The following is a 24,836-nucleotide window of genomic DNA, read 5'->3' as shown; positions in this document are numbered from 1 at the left end:
GGTGCTTCAGATCTGCTCATCATCAGAGGGAATCAAATCGAAAGGAAAGGAAAGTGCAGAATGGAGGACATTTCGTAGTCGGCGCTCTTTGAGCAAGACCACAAGATCCACGCCGCAGCCACCAATTTCGGCGCCGACCAGTTACGCTATACTCTTTTGTCTCTCTTTTTGTTTTTGTTTTTGTGTTCTTCATTGAATGGACATGTTGTTGGTGCTCTATCCATTTCCTTTCCTCTTCTAATTATGAGAGAAGTAGTGAGCCTTTTCTTTCAAAGGGGTGTGTCTATGTCAATGGATTGGAAATCCGCTTGGTTCTTGGCTTATATAATATTGGGTGTTTTGGTTGAATTCTAATCTAAAACTCTTGTGCCAGATGCACTTTTGTTTTTGGGCTGCACTGTAGATTTTGATGAGAGAGGTGAACATTATCTTGGCTCTTAGTATTTTCTTTGGTGCATATATTTTATTTTGGGGTCTTAAATGTAGATTGAGTTCAAAAGAAAGAATGTTCTTGGAATGGATGAGTCTTTAGCCCAGAGCCATGGAAGTATGCATTATGGACCACTTCTATTATGATTTTAAAAAGTGGAGAAGAAGAATCTGTACTTCCGTAGCAACAATAGGGGCCATTGAATGAGTTATGGTGGAGCAGTCCCTTTTGCAGAATCCAAACGGGGCCTCGTAAAGTTCCCATTCATAGCCTTGGCAGCAGTTCAACCTCGTGGGTCCCCCCAAACTTTCAACTTTTTGTTTCTGTTTGAAGATACTTCACTATTTACCCCGTATTAATCTATTTTTGCACTTTGTTGTTCCCTGAATGTATTCTCTAAATTTATTTATTGAATTTTGGGATGATTATGACCATTCCTTTGGTGAACTTACTATGTTATTTTTAACTTCCCTAAACCGAAGTGCTCCTTTATGAGGTCCCTTAATTTAATATTTACTTTTGAAAAGACCAGTGCAACATTGAATTGTTGACTTGTAGTTTGATTTTTCTAACTCATTTACTTATGTTAATAGTGTTTTCAAAGGTCCAATCTTGGTTCCTTGTCAGTAGTCCTTCCTTCAACAGGCAGAACTAGAGGTACTGGAGGACGTTGCACTTAAGCTTTTTGGAATAGTTATTTTTATTTTATGATTACTTGTTATGAAGTTTAGTTTAGTCACCATGAGTTCAAAGTTATGAATGATTTGAAAATGACCAAGTTTAGTTTAGTTTCACTTTTGATGTCAATATGTCAGTAAGTGATGATCATAGTCATGGCCTTATGAAAGGTAACGAGTATCGATCATCTATGTCTTCTCTCATGTTTTTAATCAGCATAAGTTGATTATATCTTCCATTTCTTGTAACCTTTACCTAGATTGCCTACTTGACTTATATAACTATTGTTTCATTGTATCTTGAATGGTAACTTCTATGCAGGTACAGTGCATCGACAGAGTAGTGGAATTGAAAATTCCAGCAATCCTCCAAAGCTTCGTAGGAATGCCTCTACTTCATGTGATACAATTAGCACTTCCCAATATGGTCCTTCAGATCCAGGTTATACTTGAAAGGACAATTTTGTTAGTTATTATTAACACTTATTTTTCATAAATTTCTCTTTATGAGATAACTTTATTAACATTTAGAACTTTAAATTACCTTGTTTTGCTAGTTTTTGGGTCTTTTGTCCTTCCCATTGTTTGGTTTTATCATATTTCTTTGAATTTTGTACTGTAGTATGCTATATGTGCTTCCTTACAATATAATGCTTTTACGGTAGTGAGTTTAGTAATAGCCATGCTTTCAGGGTGATTGCTTTTAGGTAGATTTTTATATTTATATTCCTAATCAAACCCAACCATTAAAAATCCACATAAATGGCATTATTGAAGGAAGAATTCAACGTGAATAGTAAATTGACGACATAGCGTATCGTCATGAAGAGTTTTTCTTTTCGGTTTCTCCATTGGGTTTGGGTAGATAGAAATTTTTAGTTTGGTCCTGATCACGGGAATTTATTATATTGTATTGTTTTATAGTCCAAAGAAGTACGGAATCGTCCCAATGCAATGCTTAGAGATTTATTACCGCTTCTGCTGACTGATTTTTTGCTCACAATTCTTTTACTACTCTAACTTAATTGTTTTTTTTTTTTTGGTTTGGTACCTAAGGTGAGATTGACTGTTAGTTATATTGAATGGACTTCTAATCAGTAATAAAAAAATGTTTTGGCATGTCATATATGTGATAGGATGAGTAGTTTTAAATGGGTTAAAATATCACTAGCTTAATTGTACTTTTAAGTTGCTTAGTCTTGTTAGCGATGAATTAATTTTTTTCATCAAGTAATGGCAACTGATAGGATGGGACCTTCAGCTTCATGGGTAGTCATCATGGAATAATCATTTTTTATTGGGATAAATAGGAATTGTTAATCATGATTTTAAATTTTATTTATTTATTATGAAGCATTTTTAAATTGTGGGTAATTAAATAAGAAAAAAAATACTTTTTTCGTAAACAAAACAAAAAGGTGATATCCTTTTAAAATTCTTTGTAACTTTCTCAAGCTTTTGTCTAATAGCTCTTCCGAAACCTCACTTAGACTTAATTATTATATAGATCACTAAACACTACGAAATCCTCACTAATTTGGGGTTGACGCCTAGCTCACATATTAATTCTTTGTTTGAACGTAAAGCCAAACTCCACCATGATAAAGGATTAGCAAATAAAAATTGAATTAAATAATTGTAAATGAAGATTTTAGTTTTTTAGTTGATTGTTAAGATCACATGTGTGTATCAGTGATATAAGAAATAAAGTGAAAGTAAAATATAGACTCTATAGATATTGTGATTTAATAACAAAGCAACCGATTAATTACTTGCTGATTTAAGAATTAGGAATAAAAGAATAATTAAAGTATTCTTAGAGTATCTACTTTTTCATCTTAAATTTGTGAGCCCTACTCTTACAATTCTTTATATTTCAGTTCTACCTGGGGAGCCATTTGCATATTTCTCGATGCATGCATATATAAAATAATAATATACATGTTATCTTTAATTTTATTTTATTTAATAAAAAATCACATTTAATAAAAAATTACATTTATATATAATATATGTTTAATTATTTTGCAGGTCCCGATACTTTTCTCAAAATTTTAATTAGGTCCCTGAATTTTTTTTTCTTTTAATAGCATAACTAATAGTTGTGTGTCAAAACACATGAATAAGCTATTTTCAATTATGTGCGGCATGATGTGCTCACTACTATAAAAAAGCATTTCCACGACATCAGAATAACATCGGTGCTATGCCAACGTTGTTGAATATGTACCGGTGGCATTTTTGTAAATACCTTGACTTTAACGACAACGTTTTTGGTGCTGCCCGATGTCGTATTTGAGCAATTCAAATGACTACGTTTGAGTAGTGAAAAACGTCTTTGTATTTGACAGAATACAACAACGTTTTTTAAGAAATCACCGTCCTTGTTGTAGTTTTACAAATTAAAATAAAATTTTAGAAACTGCGCCATTACCTTTTATCTCTTTGCCCTTCCTATCTGTTGTGAGCACGCCCTAGCTAGCAATCTCCTTCGTAGCAAACCTCTGTGGTGCCCTCCCTGGTCTGCTTCTGCATTTCGTCGGTGCCGGTAACTTGTCCGGGCTAGGTTTTGTCCAACTTTTGTGAGGTAAGTTAATTACTTGTTAGTTTTCGTCATTTACCAGTTCTAGGGTTTGTCCGGGCTTGGTATTTACAGTTGAGGTCGAACTCTAGGGTCTGTTGGACTGAGTTCTGCATAAGCAACATGAAAATATAACAACATTACAATTAACCCAGCTTGTCCTTAATTTATTGGGTGCTATGGGAAGGATTGTGTTTGAAAGTGAAAATAGTTTTTTTAATTGGAGTTGCATGTACACTTTGAGGTATGATACAGCTTGATAGCTTCTGGATTTCGAGGTTCAGACCCTCCACAGAACAAGAAGAAGAAGATAACAAAGAAGGGGAGATAAAGGTGAATATTCTCATTGCCTTATACTTGTTATTTACATGATATTATATAGATGGTTTATAACAGAATTTGTGCTGAGCTGTCTAGCTATGGAATCATTCAAGAATATGTATATAACAAAATTGGTTATGATTATCTCCTGCTTGAGTTCTTAATTTCCTAATTAAGTATAAGGATTAAGTATAAGGCTAAGTATGATGAAGTATGCTGTTGTTCCTTCTTTAAACGTAGTCTTTTAAGTAGTTGGGCTTGAGAATCTTCCTCTTGGGCTTTCCTTCTCCTTGAACCCCCCTTTTTCTCTTCTTCCTTCGTACTCTGGTCTTCTTCTTCCTCAAGACCTTCTTCTCCAATTTCTGCGTCCTCTGTACTCGTAACACAGCTATATAGGTGAGTCATAATCTTGAGGGACAAAGAGAACACTTCATGGGGCGGGAATGGTAAATAATGATGATGATGGTTTATGGGGTTTGCTTAAAATTAATATGAATATGAGGGTATATAGAGAGAGACAGAGGAGAGACAAGGATTGTGTTTTTATTTTGGTTGATACCTATAGTGGAAAAGGGATTGGAGGGGGACCTCATACAGAGCTGTTAGTTTTTGTTAATGCTTAGTTGGCTTGCAACAGTGGCCTATAACATTAGTGGACAGGAGAGAACAATTAACTAGCATGAGTAACTGATATAATAAAGAAACAATTAATTCTTAAATTCACATGATTCTTAGGAGTATATAGATCTTTTTTCCAAGTGTTGTTTTCATTGGTATAATAAAGAAACAAAAGTAAGTAGCTAATGCTTTAGTCTTTCTTTTTCTCCCTTTGTGTACAACATAGTATAGGTGCAAGCATCTATGTAAGGCATGGAGAAACATGGTTTTGTTGAAGATCAAAATATGTGACATTAATTAAGATGGCATCCAAGTCTAAACTTGGGCATGTGCCATTGCAGGCTCAAGAACCTTGACACTTGGCAAATTTCTCTTTTGAACCAACTGTTTCATCAGAATAAAGTGGATATCTGTTTTTAATCTCAAAAGGGGATTGTCCGTCCTCTTCAAACAGTCTCGGGACCTATAAATTAGGGCTATGACCTAAAGTTTTGAAGCATATAAGCTGAAACATCTTATCTGGCAGAATGCCAGCCTTAAAAGCTTTATGTAGCTACTAGCAAGACAAAAAAGTGCTGATTAATATTAAAATGGAAGCAAAAGGAGGAACGAAGGCTATTTCACCCTCAAATCTCATCTTTATATTTTCTGTACTAGAAACACATAATATCCGAGTCAGACCACATGTTGGGGAGCACCTTGAAGATACGTTTTTTCCACTTTTTTTCTACTTAAAATGGTAGCAGCATCTTGAAACTTAAGAGGTGGTACCTAGTTTGATGATGAAACTATATGCTCCTCTGTCTTTTTATTTTTTATTTGAATGTCATAATCCAATGTACATCAAAAATATAAAATCTCAAAATATTGTTTTCACAAAACATGCTTTTAGTCTTGGCAGCTTTTGCCAAGTACCCATTACTAACTAATAATTTTCAAACCGGCAGCAGACAATTGGCAAAGTACCTCTTTCCACAGAATTGTCTATTGTTCCAGCAGATTTTTCCTCTTTGCAATATGAAATTATTCAACTAAGAAACAAATTTGATTATGCTGGTTTCGTGTAAGTTTTCATTCCTACCCGGAGCATTTTGGCTTTCCTTGACAAAAACAGGATCATTTGGGAATTTTGAATAAATCAGAATCAATTTACAAGTAATACTAGACATCACGAAAAGATACTTAATGTTGCATAACTGAAGTATTGCTACATTATTGTGTGTCAATTTTCAACCTTAAGAATATTTTATGGTAGATATCATAGATGTTCTCTACTAAAGGCAATTCTACTCAAGCAATAAGATTACTCTGAGCCGCAAAGTTCCAGCAAAAGATTTGGATTGTGACAGTTGCATACCCATACCCAAGACTTGAACTCTAGAGTTAAAACCACTAGATAAGTTGGATCAATCAATCACATGTCAGTTAATCTATGTCCTTAGTAGAATATAATCAAAAAGTGTTTATTTCCATACTTTATAAGTATATAATATATATGTTAATTTTGATATTTATTAATAGAGTACTAAAAAAATTGGATCCATATAAGATTTGTATATATGATAAGAACTTTGAATTTGATGGTAAGTTTTAAAATAAGATTATCTAATAAAAAGTTATTAAATAGATAAACATTAGTGTAGTTATAGTAGTATAAATAGGTTGATTCTTTCTAGCTTGTATATATCTTTTGTTTTTAAATATTATATCCCTCCCACGACATCTTTGTTTCTTACCATATGATATATGCTAGAATCACTACAAGAGACATACAGTAAGTTAGTCAACCTTGCCATGCCAAACAGGGAAGGGATAGATTGTTAATGGAATTGGGAAATTTTTAAAACAAATATAATATGTGGAATTGGGAATGGTCAATTATCAATATCCTTTTGGGTTGAGTAGGTGGCTACCTTACCCTCTGGTTGACTTGGTATCTAAGTTACCAGCACCACTAGTTTTAATTTCAAGATGGTGATATTAACACTAATGAGTATTTATTTTAATTTCAGGTTCCTATAAATGCTGCTGGTTTGATCAGATATAACTGGTGCCACCCCTTTTTTGGTAAAATTATCATCCATCTCATGAATATGATAATATATAGCTCACTGCTGCAACTGTGAAAGATTGGAGGTACTAATTATTTGGATGTTTTATTCTTTTATAACTGTTTTTAATTGAGAATATATGAGGTTAATTGACAGGTATGAACTCTTCTTGCATTCCAATATGCACTGTTGTGCCCAAACTTGCACTAAACAGTTAAAAGCCTAGACAGAAATCTATGGTAGTATATATTTGAAATCCTTTATTTTCAACATATGAAGTTTGGACTGTTTCCTTTATTGAAACTCACTACACTTTTTTTTCTTAATTATTTCCTTTTATCGTTTGATTAAATATCTTAATTATTTACTTTAAGTTTTGTCTTTTTTCTTGAACTGATTAGAAACACAGTGCAATTTATATTTATATTTTTATTTCTGTCTTCTTCTAAGTTCTAAACCCAATTCTAAAGGGGAGAATCTACAACCGAACCAAATGATTAAACTCAACAACAAGAAAAGAAAAGTAAATAAAAAAAAGGAGAAAAAAAGAGAGATTGTTTGACAAGTCTACCTATCCATTCCTAAGTTACTTTTCGTATAAAGATGTGATAATATTTAACTTTCACCTTCTCGATGGCTCATGGACCAAGTGTTATTAGTGGCTAGTGCGCATGAATTGTATTCTTAAGTCCAATTACATAAATTAGTGGCTAGTGCGCATCAATTTTGTGCTGTAAATGTTAGAGCAGTATGTTTGATACATCCCAAAAATTAATTTTAACCAGGGAACTAAATACTAAACATGGGAGATTGTGAGAGATCATTGCATTCAACAGCAATTCTTTTCTTGCTGAAATAGTTGAAAGAAAACAATATTCTATAGGACCTATACAATAGCCTTGACTATATAATCAGAAATAGGTTACTTTAATACATTTTCAGCATATAAATTTCTGTTTTTTCTACCTTAGGAGATTTGTCTGGGCATATGTAGAGAAGACCAGTGAAAGTCCAAGCTAAGAGAGTAGATAAAATGTAAAGTAGCTCTATGACTGGAAGTACTGAGGTAGATAGAGACCAACAAAAAATATAGGCAAAATCATTAAGGATTTAGAGATCAATGGTGTCTATGAACATGATTCACAATAATAGAACAATATATGTAACATTCAACATGCCTCTACATAAAAAAGATACATATTAACGATAAATATGTGCACATCATACCAACTGGATAAGGCTCCTCTAAAGTATGTTTGTCATCAAAGCAAGCAATGGTGTGTCCAACCTTCATTTAATTTAAAGTGAATTGTAATGTTAACATACTAAATAAATTACAAGGATAAACTCATAAACACACCCTTACTAATCACTCTAGAGACAATCCCACTTAACTTGGAGCCATTTTGATACCAATTAAGCTACAAGAATAAGAGACAGGTCATATTACCGCAGCAGGAACAAGAGATTCATCTTGTATTAACACTAATGAGTATTTATTTTAATTTCAGGTTCCTATATCAATATCCTTTTGGGTTGAGTAGGTGGCTACCTTACCCTCTGGTTGACTTGGTATCTAAGTTACCAACACCACTAGTTTTAATTTCAGGATGGTGATATTAACACTAATAAGTATTTATTTTAATTTCAGGTTCCTATAAATTCTACTGGTTTGATCAGATATAGGTGGTGCCACCCCTTTTTTGGTAAAATTATCGTCCATGTCATGAATATGATAATATACAGCTCACTGCTGCAGCTGTGAAAGATTGGAGGTACTAATTTTAATTGTTTTATTCTTCTATAACTGTTTTTAATTGAGAATATATGAGGTTAATTGACAGGTATAAGCTCTTCTTGCATTCCAATATGCACTATTGAGCCCAAACTTGCACTAAACAGTTAAAAGCCTAGACAGAAAACTATGGCAGTATATATTAGAAATCCTTTATTTTCAACATATGAAGTTTGGACTGTTTCCTTTATTGAAACTCACTACACTTTTTTTTCTTAATTATTTCCTTTTATCGTTTCATTCAATATCTTAATTATTTACTTTAAATTAAATATGCAGATACTGGAAGGACTTCTTGAACTACTACAGAATAAAGAATGTGCTCACTGGAAAGCTAAGTATGTATCTGGCTGGATCTAAATGATCCAACTATGCCTTTGAATGTCAGAAACTGCATGCAGTTAGCTTGATACTCCCTAGAAATACCGGTATTTTATGACTGATATTGCTCATACTTAAACAATGATCCTTAGCTTTGACCTAATATATAGCCTACTTAATAACTCAAATTTTTCATAATAGTTAAATGAAAACCGCAGACAGTTTCATGCATGATGTATCATTTACAATAAAGCATTCTTTATGCTTATGCACCCTTTTTTATTTTGTTGAGTACTTCCTGACGAGGTTAGCATTAATATTTGTAAAAGGCCGGTCAATTATGTAGGATTTGTATTACGAAAATTCTGAACAATTGATTTTTGTTCTAACAGTTATTAGTTTCAGACTCTTATACATATTCAAAATGGTATTGGTAGAAGAAAGTTTAACCAACCTTCTTTTTTATTAATTACATTTTGTTGGAGTTTAGTATACAAATTTATTTGTAACTTTTATGTCAGTCAGTTATAGTTGCTATTTACATCCTTAATTACATGATTCTTCATACCTTGTGCTTGAGATGTAGAAATAAGCTCTGATATATTGGATATTATGTGTTTTTTGTTTGTAGGTAGTTGCTTCTGAAAAATAACCTAGAACCAATGAATTTTCCCACGTATTGAGGAGTTGAATCTACACTGCTGTCTTTGCCTTGCCATTATTGTCGTCACAGTCGTAGCATTTTGGTTGAATAACTTGCTCAGAATAATCATAAATTCAGATCTGAGGTGTGGGCTGGGAACTGTTCTGGCTAAAACATCAATTCATAGTTTGTTTCAAGATACTCTTGCTATCCAGTTGTGCCCTTGAGTCTTTCTTATTTATTTATTTATTCAGATGTCTTATTCTGTGGATTGATAATCTATTATTTGCATATATTATTGCAAGTTGCATGAAGTATTAGCTTGTGGTTGACTTGAGATATTCCTTTGAGGTGGGAGAGCCTGCTTGTGTTTGTTTGCTCTGCTCATGTCTTCTTGTTAGGTGAACTCAAGTCCATAGAGGGTGTGTTTTTGAGTAAACACCTTAATTAAGCAATGGATTCAATAAGCTCTTGTCAAATGAGCATTTGTTTATAAGCTTGATTGTGAAGACTAGTATAATTAATTAAAAATAACTTATGTCGTTAATTAGTTAAAACTAATTTAAAAAGAACTTAATTGGTTAAGTTTTACCAGGAAGTTTATTGAACTAATAAATAGAGTTTTTATAGAAATGTCATAATAAGCTACTTCCACAAGTCTAAATAAGCTACGATAAATGCTGCATAATGCAAGTATGCAATAAAGGAGAGTATTGAAAATTGAAACAACGGTTTCTGGTGGAGCTTGATCAATGCATCTTCTTTGTAACAGATAACATGGGCTTAGTCTGCAGCTGAAGTCGTCGTTTTCGTGAAGCTGATGCTGAAGAAAATGCTCAGGTCTTTTGTCCTTTATAAATTTGGCACTTATTAAATTAGAAATAATACTGTTAAATAAGCTTTAATTTGATGAATGTGGCGTGCATTTGCAGGATGCAGAAATTGAAACAAGAATCAAGTTAGAAACAAAGGTTGAAAAGCATATTCAGAAACTTTTATTACTAGGTGTGTTTTACTAGGTGTGACTTTCCATATTTTATATAGCAATCTGTAGAATTATTTGGAGTTTAGCAATTAGCATTAATACGTAATGTGGTTGTACTCCCCAGAGTTTGAAGGAATTATATGTGTGTGCCACAATCTCTTAATATACCGTGCAAATACTAGCTTTTGTTATTTATTTTCTGAACTTATTTGTGTGTTAATATCTCTGTTGTTTAGGTGCTGGAGAGTCTGGGAAGTCTACAATCTTTAAGCAGGCAAGAAATTGCATCTTCTCAACTGCTTGTGAATTATGATAGTATATGATTGCTATTGGGTGTATTTATACTTCTTGCATTTCTTAACATGCCTTTTTTGGTTAGCTTTTTTTGGATCATCAATACCGGTAAAACCTGTGCAATTTCACAGTTCATAAAGGTCACATGGTAGAATTCAAAATCAGCAGTTAGAATTTAAGAAATGATTCAAGCAATGTTTTACAAATGTTTGGATATAAAGGAAAGTTGTAAAACAATAAGCATGAAGATAATGCAAGGAAAATATATTTCAGATGCAATGCAAGCCCTGAATTATGTCAACAATTAGCAACATTGGTTGTAGGAGCAAATCTCTGACCAAGGAGACTGGTTTTCAAATTTCATTGTTATAACCCATAGCCAAACTACAAGTCATCTTACGTCTGGTGTTCCAGAAAGTACCCATCAAAACCAATTAACTACTGCCTTATTTTTTTTAGATAATTTTTATTATGAAAACAAGAATTTCCACACTCCTTCAAAATAAGTCCATAGACAAACTACCCTTACTGAATTATACCATGGCCAACAGCCAAATATGCTCAACCTAAAACACTTAACCACAAGGATCTGTGAACCAAACTAGTTATTAACTCTTAACATCATGTACAGGCTAAAGAAAAAGAGTATAGGGTTAAATGCTTCCTTGAAATATGCATTCTTCCCATTGTAGTTAACAATGCAGAACAAACTTAATTTTGGGCTTCCTTCATTTTATATTCTTTCTAGCTGTGTGTCAATTACAATTTACTTAGAAGGGTGGGACAAAGCCTTCACAAGTGAAACACATTACAATAACACACCTTTGATTTTCCCCGCACGAGCAAGCTTATAGAGGCCTTTTGGATCTCATGCCTCACACAATTTTAGAGGCATGTTCATGAAAACCTGTAAATACAGTTCCACTATCAAATATCATATAAACCAACTAATACAAATGATAAGAAATGCCTAATGGTGCCTTGCCTCAATAAAATTTGCATCAGGTAACATGGCACGGCAAGTGTCTCGGTCTCTTCTGTAAGGAGATATCAGACTAGCAACACATATTAAGCCAGCATCAACAAACAGTTTTGCCACTTCTCCTAGATTAAATAATTTTTTTATCAGTAAAACCAAGTTGATATGCATCAGATTTTTTAATACACTACAGCTATATACAATAACTTTGAAGGATTAATAGATTATTTTTCATCATGGAACTAATCCAAATACACTAATATTGATTAGAAGTTTTTTCATGTAATAAGTTGGCCAAGAGTAGATTGCAATATTGTGTAGACGGCAAACCAACCATTTTGAGAAGGGTGAAGTGTGTCCCAAAAGAAAGAAAGTTTCGGGTTCTCACATAAACTGTATTTCTTTGATCCTTCGTCATCCACACTTCCACATGAATCTTCCAACTTGTTTCCCTCACAGCATGGTTGCAACGGATTCATCAGTGTAGACTTTTCTGCATAATGTAGAAAGAAAAAAAAAACTGTCATCATCTAGAGGTTTTCTTATAATTACGCAATTAGATACTCAGTGCTTAACTTTGAAACTATCTATAGTCATAGTTTCTGATATTTCCATTATTCTATTATAATTTTTTTTTAAGAAAAAGAAAGTAATTGCTTGCACAAAATCAACTAATGCTATCTATGATGACTAGCTAGAGTAACGAGAAGAAGAAGAAGAAAAAAAAATATTGCATATATAATAACTAGAAAAGTTCAAAATAACAAATTATTGTATGCATATATTGTTGAAAGTTAGCATCATTGAGATTTTATTATTATTTGACGCATTCATTTCAACACACTGTTAGTCTTATTAATTAATTACGTAGGTCTAATCTTTGTTAGCATTTCCCACATAACCCAATAATATAGATTCTGTTTTAAAGCATATGTCATATAATAATGTCTTGTTAGCATTTCTCTTGCTGACATGATTTAGATATATAAAAAAAGATATTGCTAACAAATGTGTCATAACAGTATTGATTAAGAAACCAAATCAAAAAAATATTTAATGTGAAAATATTAAGAGAAGACAAAAAAGATTATAAATAATATATATTTTTATTTTTCAATAAAAATATTTCTACTTCAATTTTCTTAATTAATGTTCTAAGAATCCTGATTAGCATTTTCCATAAAAATAATTCTTCAAAAAATAAATATCAAATGCTATCCTCTACAATTTTATCCGTAGCGTGTTGAAATTCTATTTAAAGCACAATGAGAACTAACCTGCACGCTTTTTCTGCATAGTTTCAATTGCAGAGAGGAAGGAGTTGTAGAGGTCCAGTGTTATGAAAACTGATTTGACTGCTGCTTCCTTGTTGGGTTCTTGCACAGCTTTGAGCAACATTTTGTTGTGATCTTTGGAGATCACGTTCAAAAGGCCAATGCAGTTCGTACGGCAAAATATCACATTTAACACAGGGAAACACCCAATTGGCTGTAATAACCCAACTGCTACCTTTTTTATCCCTAAGCTGTGAATGCGTTTAAGATTTACAGACATTTGCTTCACAAGGGATTCCATGAAGCCTGGTAAATCCTGCAAAAGAAAAACTAAAATACTATTCACATCTGTATTACTATGTTATGTTATATTCGTAATAATGAGCATAGCTACATTTGGAAATGGACTACTCTAGTTTTAGAAATGGACTATGTTATGTTATATTCGTTTAAGATTTATCAGTTTTGGACGTGGCATGGTAATATGCTTCCACTTTTTATGAACAATTTGCCTATACTTCCTTTTGCAAACACCACCTACATTACTGAAATATCTACTCAAATTAACGGATATATATTACCATATTTCAAGTTCAGAAAAACAGCAAACCAAAAAAGTCATGATAAAGCAATCATATACTTCTTGCATTTCTCCAATGATGACAGCTTTATTAAGTCTAGTTTAGTTTTACGTATTAAATTTGTTGTACTAATACTTGATGTGAGCCTCACTTGGATTTTTTCTTTGTAGGGAGGTGATAACGACAAGCGCAGAGAGACACTTGACAAGGAAGATAAATTAAAAAAGGTGTGACTGCAGTTTTTGGTTAATAATTCCATTACTTCTGATCATGTAATCAACAATTCCATCACTGAAATTGTTATTTCTGGACAAGGCTCGCATTTAAGTGTTAACTCGTTATTTAATTTATTTTACCATTTTCATTGAATTACAATGGGATTAGAATGGATACTGCACCACTGTGGCTGCTGTATTGTTTGTTCTTTTGCTTGAAATGCAGGGAAAATTGAATGAGAAAAGAGATGCCAATTGGTTGTGCTTGTGCGTGAGCTGATGAAAGTTGTGTTCATTAACAGATATATGTAAGTTGGAAGTGAACAAGAACAATTTCAATACAATTGCTGATGTTGGTTCTTAAAATTAAGTAACTTGAGAATATTATTTGAACAAATTAAGTAACTAAATATTATTTGTTCTCCCACACTTTATGATCACTTGGTGTGTCATTGCCTTCTGGTGCCACTGCTTGACATTGGTGACAGGATTTTACTAGAGATTGGATGGCTGATAGTAGCACACAAATGGTGGAAGTGGCACCTGAGATGACATATAGAATCCATAAACTTCTCAGCTTCAAACTGTCCGTATCATCGGAGGTCACGTTGGAGCATGATGCCGGTGAGGTAATCAACCACTTCTCTTCCAATCTCTTCAGCTCTGCTTTTTCTGAGAGATGTAATATAGCTTTTGACACGTCTCTGGCCACTGGCGAGCCTTCTGGAACATCTGCATTAGATTATTTGAAAATTCTGTCATAACTTAATGAGTAATACTAAACTCCATAAACATTTTGTATTCATCCATCCGAGTAAGTATGTAAAATTGTGTCAACAAAATCTATAGCAAAATTGTCTGATTCCCTAACATTGTATTTGTTGAGATTGAAAATCATAGCCCAAACATAAAAGAAAAATTGCACAAACACACAACTGCATATGCACGCACGCGCACATACTATGGATTTAAATTTGTTTAACGTATTACCAAAGCTTCTAGATATATCTAATGATGGGTGAAATAGAATGATATGTTATGATTCACCAAAATAAAAAGAATGATATTTTATGATGGAACTTCCATACCATATGTTATGATATTTTCTCTTTTCTCAACCAATTGAGACCTCTTGATCAAGTAAAATGTTGTTTTATATATTTTATCAATTATTTATAGACAGTAACTTTTTTTAATATCTTATATCAATTATTTATAGTCATATTTATCACTATAAACAGTATGTTTTATTTATAGATAATTTATTCATTATAAATTATTTATTTTAATTAACCTTAAATTATTATGCAGGTTAAATATGTTTTTACATCGGTGCCTATGTCACCACCGATGTAGAAGTTCTCATATTCAACATCGTTGCTTTCTGTAAAACGGTGTAGAAAGCGTAACATACTACATCAGTGCATACGTCACCACTGATGTAGAAGTTCCCATATTCAACATCATTGCTTTCTGTAAAACGATGTAAAAAGCGCAACTTACTACATCAGTGCCTACGTCATCACTGATGTAGAAGTTCCCATATTCAACATCATTGCTTTCTATAAAACGATGTAAAAAGCGCAACTTACTACATCGTTGCTTAATTTAAAAACGATGTAGAAAATAAAAGATCAACATCGTTGCTTAATTTAAAAACGATGTAGAAAATCCGCCCTCAAAAAGCAGAACCAAGGTTTCTACATCAGTCATTAATATAGCACCGATTTAGAAAAAAAAACAGCTTACTACAACGTTCGCTTATGGACTGATGTTGAAATTTTTAAGTTTCAACATTATTATAATCAAAAACGGTCATGCACCGTTGTAGAACATTGATTGTGACCGATGTAGATCATGCATCTTCTAGTAGTGGCTCTCACTTGGAATTGCCTAAATGATAGTCAAAACAAAAAAAGGAGAGAATTATGTGTTGCATGTGGAATTGTCTTTTTTTTTTTTCTTCAATACTTGCAATATGTGATTTAGTTGAACCCTCTCTCCAGAATGTTGACCTAACGGTTGAAAAATTACGGAGAGAAGAGAGAGGATAGAAATCACGGATTTAAATTTGTTAGCGGACATTTTTAACCAAATTAACAAATTAATATTTGATGATAAAAAGAAATAAAACTTGCATATCTTTAATTTACAATCACACACTGCATTCGTATGATAACTTTTTAAGACAAAAATGGCTTAATAAGCGAAATTTGGACAAATTTTCTGTATTTTGCTCATTTGTAATAATTTTTTCAGAGTTATCTTATGAGATATATAAGTATATTTCGCATGTTTTCGAAAGAACTTATTAAAATAGGTAGTTTAACGTTTGTTTATAATTTATTTTCAATTTAATTAAGTTTAAATAAACTTTCGAATATAAGTCAAAAATAGTTCGTAACTTATAAGCTTAGTTACAATTTTTTTTCTCAAAATTTGAATCAATCAATTCAATATCAATACAAAATTAAATGGGGTTAGGTGGGGAATGATTTAAATATTCTTAATGGAACTCTTATTAAACAATAATGATGATATTATATCCAATTAATGTTCTTATCTTTGCATTGCATATATATATAGTGCAGTTAATCATATTGCAACATTCACGTATTGTCATCTAAATTCCAAGTTTGCATTGTATTAGATGTGTTGTTGCAGCTGGATGTATTGGTTACATATTAGTGTTATCTATAAATTGAATGATTTAATAATTGTTGAAATCATTTTATATGTCTACAAATTGTATGTTTATTATGTAATTAAATCATTTTATAATTGTTTAAATTGTGTTACACTATGTAATTAAAAGTAACAACTTTTAAAGCTACCAGCCAACACAAAAAAAAAGTTATCTAACCGTCGTAGTATATCTTAGAAACTAAGGCGGTCGTACAAATAACCGTCATAGAATTTCAACAACAAAAATGTTATTCTAAGATGGTTACTCGAATAACCGTCTAAATTTTTAGGACATATTACGACGACTCTTTTGGAACCGTCTTAGAATGTTAAACTTTCTAAGACGGTTGAATAACCGTCTTAGAATTCACATGTTGATTACGCCATTTAAAGATGGGTGTAGAACGTAAATCGTCTTTGTATCTATTACATTTAATGACGGTTATTCAATAACTGTCTTAGAAAATGTTACTTTCCATGATAGTTTATAAACCGTCATTGTAAATGCATTGCGATATTACGACGCTGGCTTCTATGACGGTTCAAAACCATCGTAAAAGGACTTAAATAACCGACTTAAAAGACCGTTATTGTAGTAGTGTCATGAGTTAAAGTATTTATCCTAGATCGTTTGACATCAGTTGTACCCTCATGTGTAACTTGTAGAGTGTCCCACATATTCTTAGCACTCTTACAATTTGAAACCCTAAAATATTCATCCATTCCTAGGGCAAAAGTAATGATGTTTTTAGCCTTTAAATTGTAGTGCACTAATCTTCTTTCATCTTCAGTCCACTCTTCTCTAGTTTTTTCTATTGTTGCATTTCCAGCCACCATGGTGGGTACATAAGGGCCTACTTCTATGGCTTCCCAAATGTTTAAGTCTATTGCCTCAATGAAGATTTGCATTCGGGTTTTCCAGTAGTGGTATCCCTCTCCATTAAAAATAGGAGGCCTATTTATTGAATTTCCTTCTGGGAATAAGAAGTTTGTTGAGGTCATTATTCTTGAAGCTTCTAAACTTTATACAAGAATGAAGCTCTTATACCACTTGTTAGACAAGTGGCCTCAGATATCTTAAGAATGGGGGGGTTGAATTAAGATATTACAAACTATTTTCCCAATTAAAATTCTACTTTGATTTTAATGCAAGTTCCCTTAAAGATAAATTTCTAAATGATGATTCAAAACAACCAATCTGAATGTAAATGTCAAGCAACAATAAATAAAAGAGTTTAAGGGAAGAGGAAGTGCAAACTCAGTTTTATACTGATTCGACCACACCCTTGTGCCTATGTCCAGTCCCCAAGCAACCCGCTAGAGAGTTTCACTATCTTGCAAAAACCCTTTACAAGTTATGAACCACACAAGGACAACCCTTCCTTTGTGTTCAGATTGCTTTACAACAAGAGACCCTCGGTCTCTTAATCCCTTTTCAGAAGTAAGAAGAAGAGAAGATGAAATCTCTCTTGAAAGAGATAGATTGAACAATGAGGCACTCAAATAATTCCTTATTGAATTGCAAGTGTTTTGGCCAATGAATGTTTTAGAGGATAAGACAATTTTGCTTTTGAGAGGATAAGACTTTTTGTTCAGAAAAACTCTAAGCAAATTCATGTTCCAAGTCACATATAAATAGACCTTTGATGGCCATTCAAAAACCATTTGAAGAGATGTGACTCTTGGAAATTATTTTCTGAAAATCTCCTCTAGTAATCGATTACAAGACTTGTGTAATCGGTTACAGGCTTAAAATTTGAATTATAACTGTTATAAAACATTCAATAACTGCTGGTAATCGATTACCATCCAAATGTAATCGATTACATAGTGTAAAATTTGAATTCAAATTTCCAATAGTTGTTATAAATAGTTTTAACTGCTGGTAATCGATTACAATCCTTATGTAATCGATTACATGTTTTCAAAAACATCTAAAAACATTTTAAAAGCATTTCAGGAAGTATTTTGGTCACTGGTAATCGATTGCATCCTCTGGTAATCGATTACCAGAAAGTAAATCTTTTGTAAAAACTTTTTAGCTTAAATTCTTTGGTCAAACCTCTTGTTGTTTCAATCTTGGAATTTCCTTCCTAAGACTCTAGAGATTATCTTGATCATATATCTTGAATTTCTTGGCTTCTTTTCTTGAATTAAACTTGAGAAGCGCATGATCCTTTGGCATCATCAAAACATTAAAATGTCTTTGCTTCTACAACGTTGTTTTGCAAGAATGCTCCAACCATGTGGAATCGGCACATGCTTAAGGAACACTCAAACCGGGTGTATTTACCCCCAAGGCCTACACTCCAAAGAGTCTGTCAGGGCCTCTCCCTCCTAATTCAGGTCTAACCCCTAAAACAATTTTCGCATGCAGACATTGCTCATGAATTATACAATACCCACGACCTCACACTCGTGTTTTAAACACATTTAACACATTGGGCTACAATTTAACACTGGTTCTTAAATAGGAAACCTATACTTTCTCTTTAACACTGGTTCCTAAATAGGAAACCTACACTTTTTCTTTAACACTGCGCATCAACACTTTTCTCAAGATAACATTGGTCGGGTTATTATATAATTCACAACTCACATCACAAGTAATGTCACATCAAGTGTTAACCACACACTTATTCACAACTAAAACTTGTTCACAATTTCACATCCCATAATGTCACAATCCACCATCACATGTTTACATGTATATATCACAGATTAACACATATTCAACTTTGCACTTATATTCAATCTCAATAACAATATTATAATCTCAAAGCAACATGTTATTCCACAATTCATCATAAATTCAATTTATAGACACTGCTCATGAATTATACAATACCCACGACCTCACACTCGTGTTTTAAACACGTTCAACACATTGCGCTACAATTTAACACTGATTCCTAAATAGGAAACTTACACTTTCTCTTTAACACTGCGCATAAACATTTTCTCAATATCAATACTGGTCGGGTTATTGTATAATTCACAGCTCACAACATAATTATTGTCACATAAGTGTTAAACACACACTTATTCACAACCAAATATCATACCCACAATTTAACATCTCATAATGTCACAATCAATCATCTCATGTTTACATGTATCTCGCAAATTGACACATTCTGCTTTGTACTACTCAATATCATATTTACATGATACAAAACACACACACACACACACGCACGCATGCACACACACACACACACACACACACACACACATATAGAGTAAATCAAGCTACATTATTTTTAATCAAAAGAGTTTTTATAATAATTAATTTAATATTACATCAAAAGAAATTACCACTAGGCATTAACCATACAACTTTCTTTAATTTATTATTTTAGTATTACAATAAATATCTACACATAACATGTTGATCATCGTCGTGGAAAAAATTAGAACAAGATAATAATTTGTATAAAATAAGTCATTGAATAATATTATTAGAATATAATTCACGTTAATAAAAAGAGCTCAATTTTTTTAAGAGTTCACGCTCAACACAAAAACACATCAATTTCACAGCAATTTCTCATTGGGACATCAACTGGTTCATCAAACATATATAATTCACAATTATAATTATAAGGATAAAATAAAAAAATTACGAAAACACCCCAAAACCCATTCCAATTGATACTCTAAGGATCCCTACACATGTTCTCACTAATTTCCAATTGTGAATAACTCATCCCTTACCTTGATGTAGTCGCTCAAGCCTTCTCCATTATCAATTGTGATGTTTCTGGTGCTCTCTAGAGCTCCTCCTTCGATTGCTCTGTTGGGGTTCCTAAACATTAGAGAGAAGGAGAAGGGATTGAAGCCTCCATTCCATGGACCTACGTGCGATGCATCTTTCTCCGTTCACATGAATTCTTTTGTAAATCCCAATAGTGAAGGTGTGCGGAATTACATCACGAACCACATATCAAAATTTCACGATAATCTAACGATTAACGAGTTTGGGATCGTAATTTTACCTTGAAAGTTCTTGGTTTCTACGAGAAAGAAAAAGTTACAATGTGAAGGCTATTTCTATCATCTCTGACATCTTTTCATAATTCCTAACGGTGAGAAGGCTTAGAATTGAGTTGCAAACCTGGTGGCTAAATTTTATAACGATCCAATGGTGAATGAGTCTGAGATCGTCATTTTCCTGAGATAGGTTTGGTAGTATGCGGGAAAAAGAGAGGGTTTTGGGAGGAGGCGAGGGAAAAACAAAATTGAGAGTAAGGGGAGGCATCGTGAGTATGAAAATTGACCTAACACGTCTCTATTTATAGCTAGGGTAGCTACCACTTATTATTTACTCTATTTATTTATTTTTATTATTTTATAAAAAAAGAACTCTATTTTATTCCCTATCAAATGAATAAATAAAATTCATTTTTTCTCTCTCAAACCATTATTTTAATTAATAAAATTATTTCTCCTCTTTTATTCAATTACAAAAGTCTCCTCATTTTTTTAAAACTCTATTTATTTTTAAATGAAAAACCTTTTTAATTTAATTCACGAAAAATGGGATGTTACATGCATCAGCCACCAAGTATTCCAAGAGAACATAAAATCTGTAAATATATAAATTCGATAAAGATTCACCATCACTCAAACATGCAAACAAAATAAGTCCCAAAAAATAAAAGAAACTAAAAGTAATAAACTGAAAATTTTACCTGTGCAAACTTGCTTACTCTCTTAGTTTTCCCTTCATGAAAAAGGGATATCCCCTTTATATATACTATCACAAGCACACATGTTGTCAAGCCTACGTGTCTGCATTTCTATTGTGTTATATTATATATAAATTAAAGAGAGAAAACATTGGTATTCTCATACATTTATTTTATTGTGAAAAAATAATTCTTATATTTCTTAAAAAAACACATTTCAAGTTTTTGAGAATAAAACTAAAAATTAAAGGAAGTAGTGGAACGGTTTGGGATTTTAAAAACAAAAAGTAATGACAATATTTAAGTAATACTGATTTATTTAAGAAAAATCTAAGAAAATAGTGGGATAGTATGAAATCTTAAATTTAAAACAATATTATTTTTCTAAACAAAAATAGTTAGTTTACTATGTTCATCGTTAAAAGGGTTAAAAATATACTTTATCCAGTACCGTCATTAACAAATAAGAAATACTAAGACTTATGTTTTTGAGGGGGAGACACAAGAAAAAATAAAACAAAAACTTAAACTATAACGGGTTTCACAATTTACCACTATGTCTATAAATACTGAATGTTTTTTCATTTATACAAGAAGAGGAAAGGATATATGAGATTATTTTGTCCAATGTGGGACTTTTTCATGAGAAATGAATGAAAGAGTGAAACCATGTGAAACTATGTGAAACTTGAGCTTTTAATATATAATATTATATATGTCACTATCGTGTCTATTTACAATAAATTAAAAGTTGGGTTTTAGTTTTTGAGGTAAAGAAATGAGCACCGGAAAAATAAGAAGATAAACATTTATAGGTGGCACACTTTGTATTTAATTGCGTCTATATTTTTTTATGCTTCACTCGCTTAAAAGTTTCCTTGTCCTATAGGGGGAGGAGAGGATGCATGTGAATATTTTGTCCAATGTGGGACTTTTTCATGTGAAAGGAAGGAGAGGGTGAAAGTATATGGGACTTATGTTTTTATATATTGTGGTTAATTGGCCCACTATTGGGTTGCTTACTCTCTTAGTGAAATAAAAGAAAATGAGTGCCAAACTAAAAAATTTACGTGTGCAAACTTGCTTACTCTCCTAGTTTTTCCTTCATGTGCAGTGTCACTACAGAACAAAGTCAACCTCACACCAATATACGCGGTCATACCCTCCTTTCAAACTGCTGCCACCATGGTCAACATTTGGCACATTGCTAAGAAGGCATGACAAGTATGTTTTTGTACATGTTCTCTTTTCCGATTAAATCTTTTAGATTCCCATTTTATCCTTGAATTTATGCATGTATTGGAGTTGTAGTAGGGGATTCTAGAATAATTTAGTGGCAACATGGTACAAAAAGTGTGTTCATGAAAAATGGATATCCCCTTTATATATACTAGCGCAAGCACACGTGTTGTCATGCCTGTGTGTCTGCATTTCTATTGTGTTATATTATATATAAATTAAAGGGAGAAAACATAGGTATTCTCATACATTTATTTTATTGTTAAAAAAATTCTTATATTTGTTTAATGAAAACACATTTCAAGTTTTTGAGAATAAAACTAAAAATTAAAGGAAGTAGAGGAATGGTTTGGGATTTTAAAAATAAAAAGAAATGACAATATTTAAGTAATATTGATTTATTTAAGAAAAATCTAAGAAAATAGCGGGATAGTAAGAGATTTTAAATTTAAAATGATATTGTTTTTCTAATAAAAAAAATAGTTAGTTTATTATGTTCATCCTTAAAAGGGTTAAAAATATACTTTATCCAACACCGTCATAAACAAATATGAATCTCATAATAGTTATTTTAAAAAGTAAGTTTATAACTAATTATTAGTTTATTAAAATTAAAATAAAAAAATTGGAGTATTTTGAATTTTAAAATTGAAAAAAATTGACAGTTTTTAGAAAATAATGATTTCTTTGGAAAAGCTATGAGAATAGTGAGATAGTTTGAAATTTAAAATTTAAAATTTTTTTAAAAAAAATAATAATAGTTTATTTTGCGTTGATTATTTTACTATATCTGGTCAAGAAATTAGCAAATGTCATTCTCATAAGTCATAATAATTATTTTTTAAAAAAATTAATTGTTAGGTTTTAAAATTAAAAATATTGGACTGTTAAAAAACTGAAGAGAAAAGTGAGGTAGTTAGAAATTTTTAAACAATTTTGGTAGTTGATCTTTTAAAAGAGTGGTTTAGTAAAAAAAGAAAAAAAAAAAAAACAGAACAGAATAGTGTGCAGTGGTTTTATTTGGTGGTGTGTAGTGGGGTGGTTTCCAATTTTATTATTTGAAAAATTGAGAGTTTTTTTTTTATTTTATGTAAAAAATATGAAATTAATATCTGTTTAATAAATGTTGAAATTAAATAGATGAATATGAATATAACAAAAGTTATAAAAAAATTATTAAAGTGAAGGAAATATTAAAATATCGAATGAAGCGAAAACTGAGTCAATTTTTTTTTTTTATAATCTTCTCTTGAATCCATTCTATAATATGTGTTTACCATTTTCATATTTAAATATGTGTGTTCGAGTTTATACTAATATTATTATTATAAAGAAGTATAAATATTTACTTTTGAATACATGTTAGTATGTACTCTTTTTTTACTTCTTGTTACTTTATAATAATTGTATCTTATTATGTATTAATATATATTATTTTTCATTTAATAATTTAATTTTAGTGTTGCCCCATTTCTTTTTTCTTTCATTTAGGCATGACACTTGAACCAAGGGGATATAATAGGTGTGTGAGGATTATAAATCCAATAGTGTAGTATTCAATTCTTTTTCATTAAAAAATGTTCATTAGACATGATCGACCATGATGTAATTAGCTGTGTTAGGCTTAGAGTAAAATTTTAATTAAAAATAAGATAGAAAATGGATAAAAAGAATATATTTATTTTAAAAAATCATTATTTTATTTTATTTTAATGATTTTTCTTCAATTAAATATTATTATTATTATTTGTGTTTTTCTATCACCCAGCGAAATCTTTCTTGTCTATTAGGAAGTTAAATAAATAAATAAATAAATCATTTTTAAATAGACAAAGTGTTGTGATGTTTAAAGTTTAATTAGATTTTTTGAATAATCAAAACATAATTTAATTAAATATAATTGTCATCCAATTAAAGATAGACATGAGTAAATAAAATTGTTAACTTCAATAAACATTTTAAAATTGTACTTGCAATAGTTTTTAATTGACTTGTAGTATGTAAAAGCAAAACTCAAATTAAAATAAAAAATGGAACAATCTATTACAAAAAATGCTTTTTACATTGGTTAAAAATGATCCATTGCATCGGCGGTAAGGTCGATGTCTATGTAGGAGATAACCAATCTAAAAACATATCTCAAATGTCTAGATTGGTTTAAAACACCCTTTTTACAATAGTTTTTAATTGACTTGCAGTATGTAAAAACAAAACTCAAATTAAAATAAAAATGGAATAATCTACTAAAGAAAATGCTTTTTACATCGGTTAAAAATGACCTATTACATTGATGGTAAGGTCGATGTCTATGTAGGAGATAACCAATATAAAAGCATATCTTAAATGCCTAAATTGGTTCAAAACATCCTTTTTACATTGATTTTGCCTCATAAATGACCGATGTACCTTTTACATCCATTATTTCTTTCATTGATCTTAAAACAACCTTTTTACAC

General features: G+C 31.5%; 2 long non-coding RNA genes across 5 annotated transcripts; both read left to right on the top strand.

Moving 5' to 3' along the window:
- The first annotated feature begins 902 nt into the window (after positions 1-902).
- On the top strand, positions 903-10,697 carry LOC102668978 (uncharacterized). 3 transcript variants are annotated; one of them, XR_005890430.1, is made up of 12 exons: positions 903-1,087; positions 1,430-1,549; positions 3,139-3,694; positions 3,944-4,021; positions 6,640-6,763; positions 8,190-8,250; positions 8,330-8,453; positions 8,753-8,901; positions 9,426-9,582; positions 10,210-10,277; positions 10,370-10,442; positions 10,659-10,697. It is a non-coding gene; the product is annotated as an uncharacterized lncRNA (long non-coding RNA). The 3 variants fall into 3 exon arrangements; XR_420231.4 differs by having other exon boundaries at positions 906-1,087; positions 8,753-8,811; XR_005890431.1 differs by having other exon boundaries at positions 906-1,087; positions 8,753-8,811; positions 10,370-10,408; positions 10,659-10,696.
- Positions 10,698-12,995: 2,298 nt separating this feature from the next.
- Positions 12,996-15,572, top strand: LOC121174376 (uncharacterized). 2 transcript variants are annotated; one of them, XR_005890433.1, is made up of 5 exons: positions 12,996-13,278; positions 13,721-13,777; positions 13,992-14,073; positions 14,254-14,394; positions 15,077-15,572. It is a non-coding gene; the product is annotated as an uncharacterized lncRNA (long non-coding RNA). The 2 variants fall into 2 exon arrangements; XR_005890432.1 differs by lacking the exon at positions 15,077-15,572 and having other exon boundaries at positions 14,254-14,476.
- The last annotated feature ends 9,264 nt before the right edge of the window (positions 15,573-24,836 follow it).

The sequence above is a fragment of the Glycine max genome, chromosome 20 (assembly GCF_000004515.6).
Source record: "Glycine max cultivar Williams 82 chromosome 20, Glycine_max_v4.0, whole genome shotgun sequence".
Classification (NCBI taxonomy): domain Eukaryota; kingdom Viridiplantae; phylum Streptophyta; class Magnoliopsida; order Fabales; family Fabaceae; genus Glycine; species Glycine max.
Note: the sequence above shows the minus strand (reverse complement) of the source record. Positions and strands in the feature narration are given on the sequence as shown.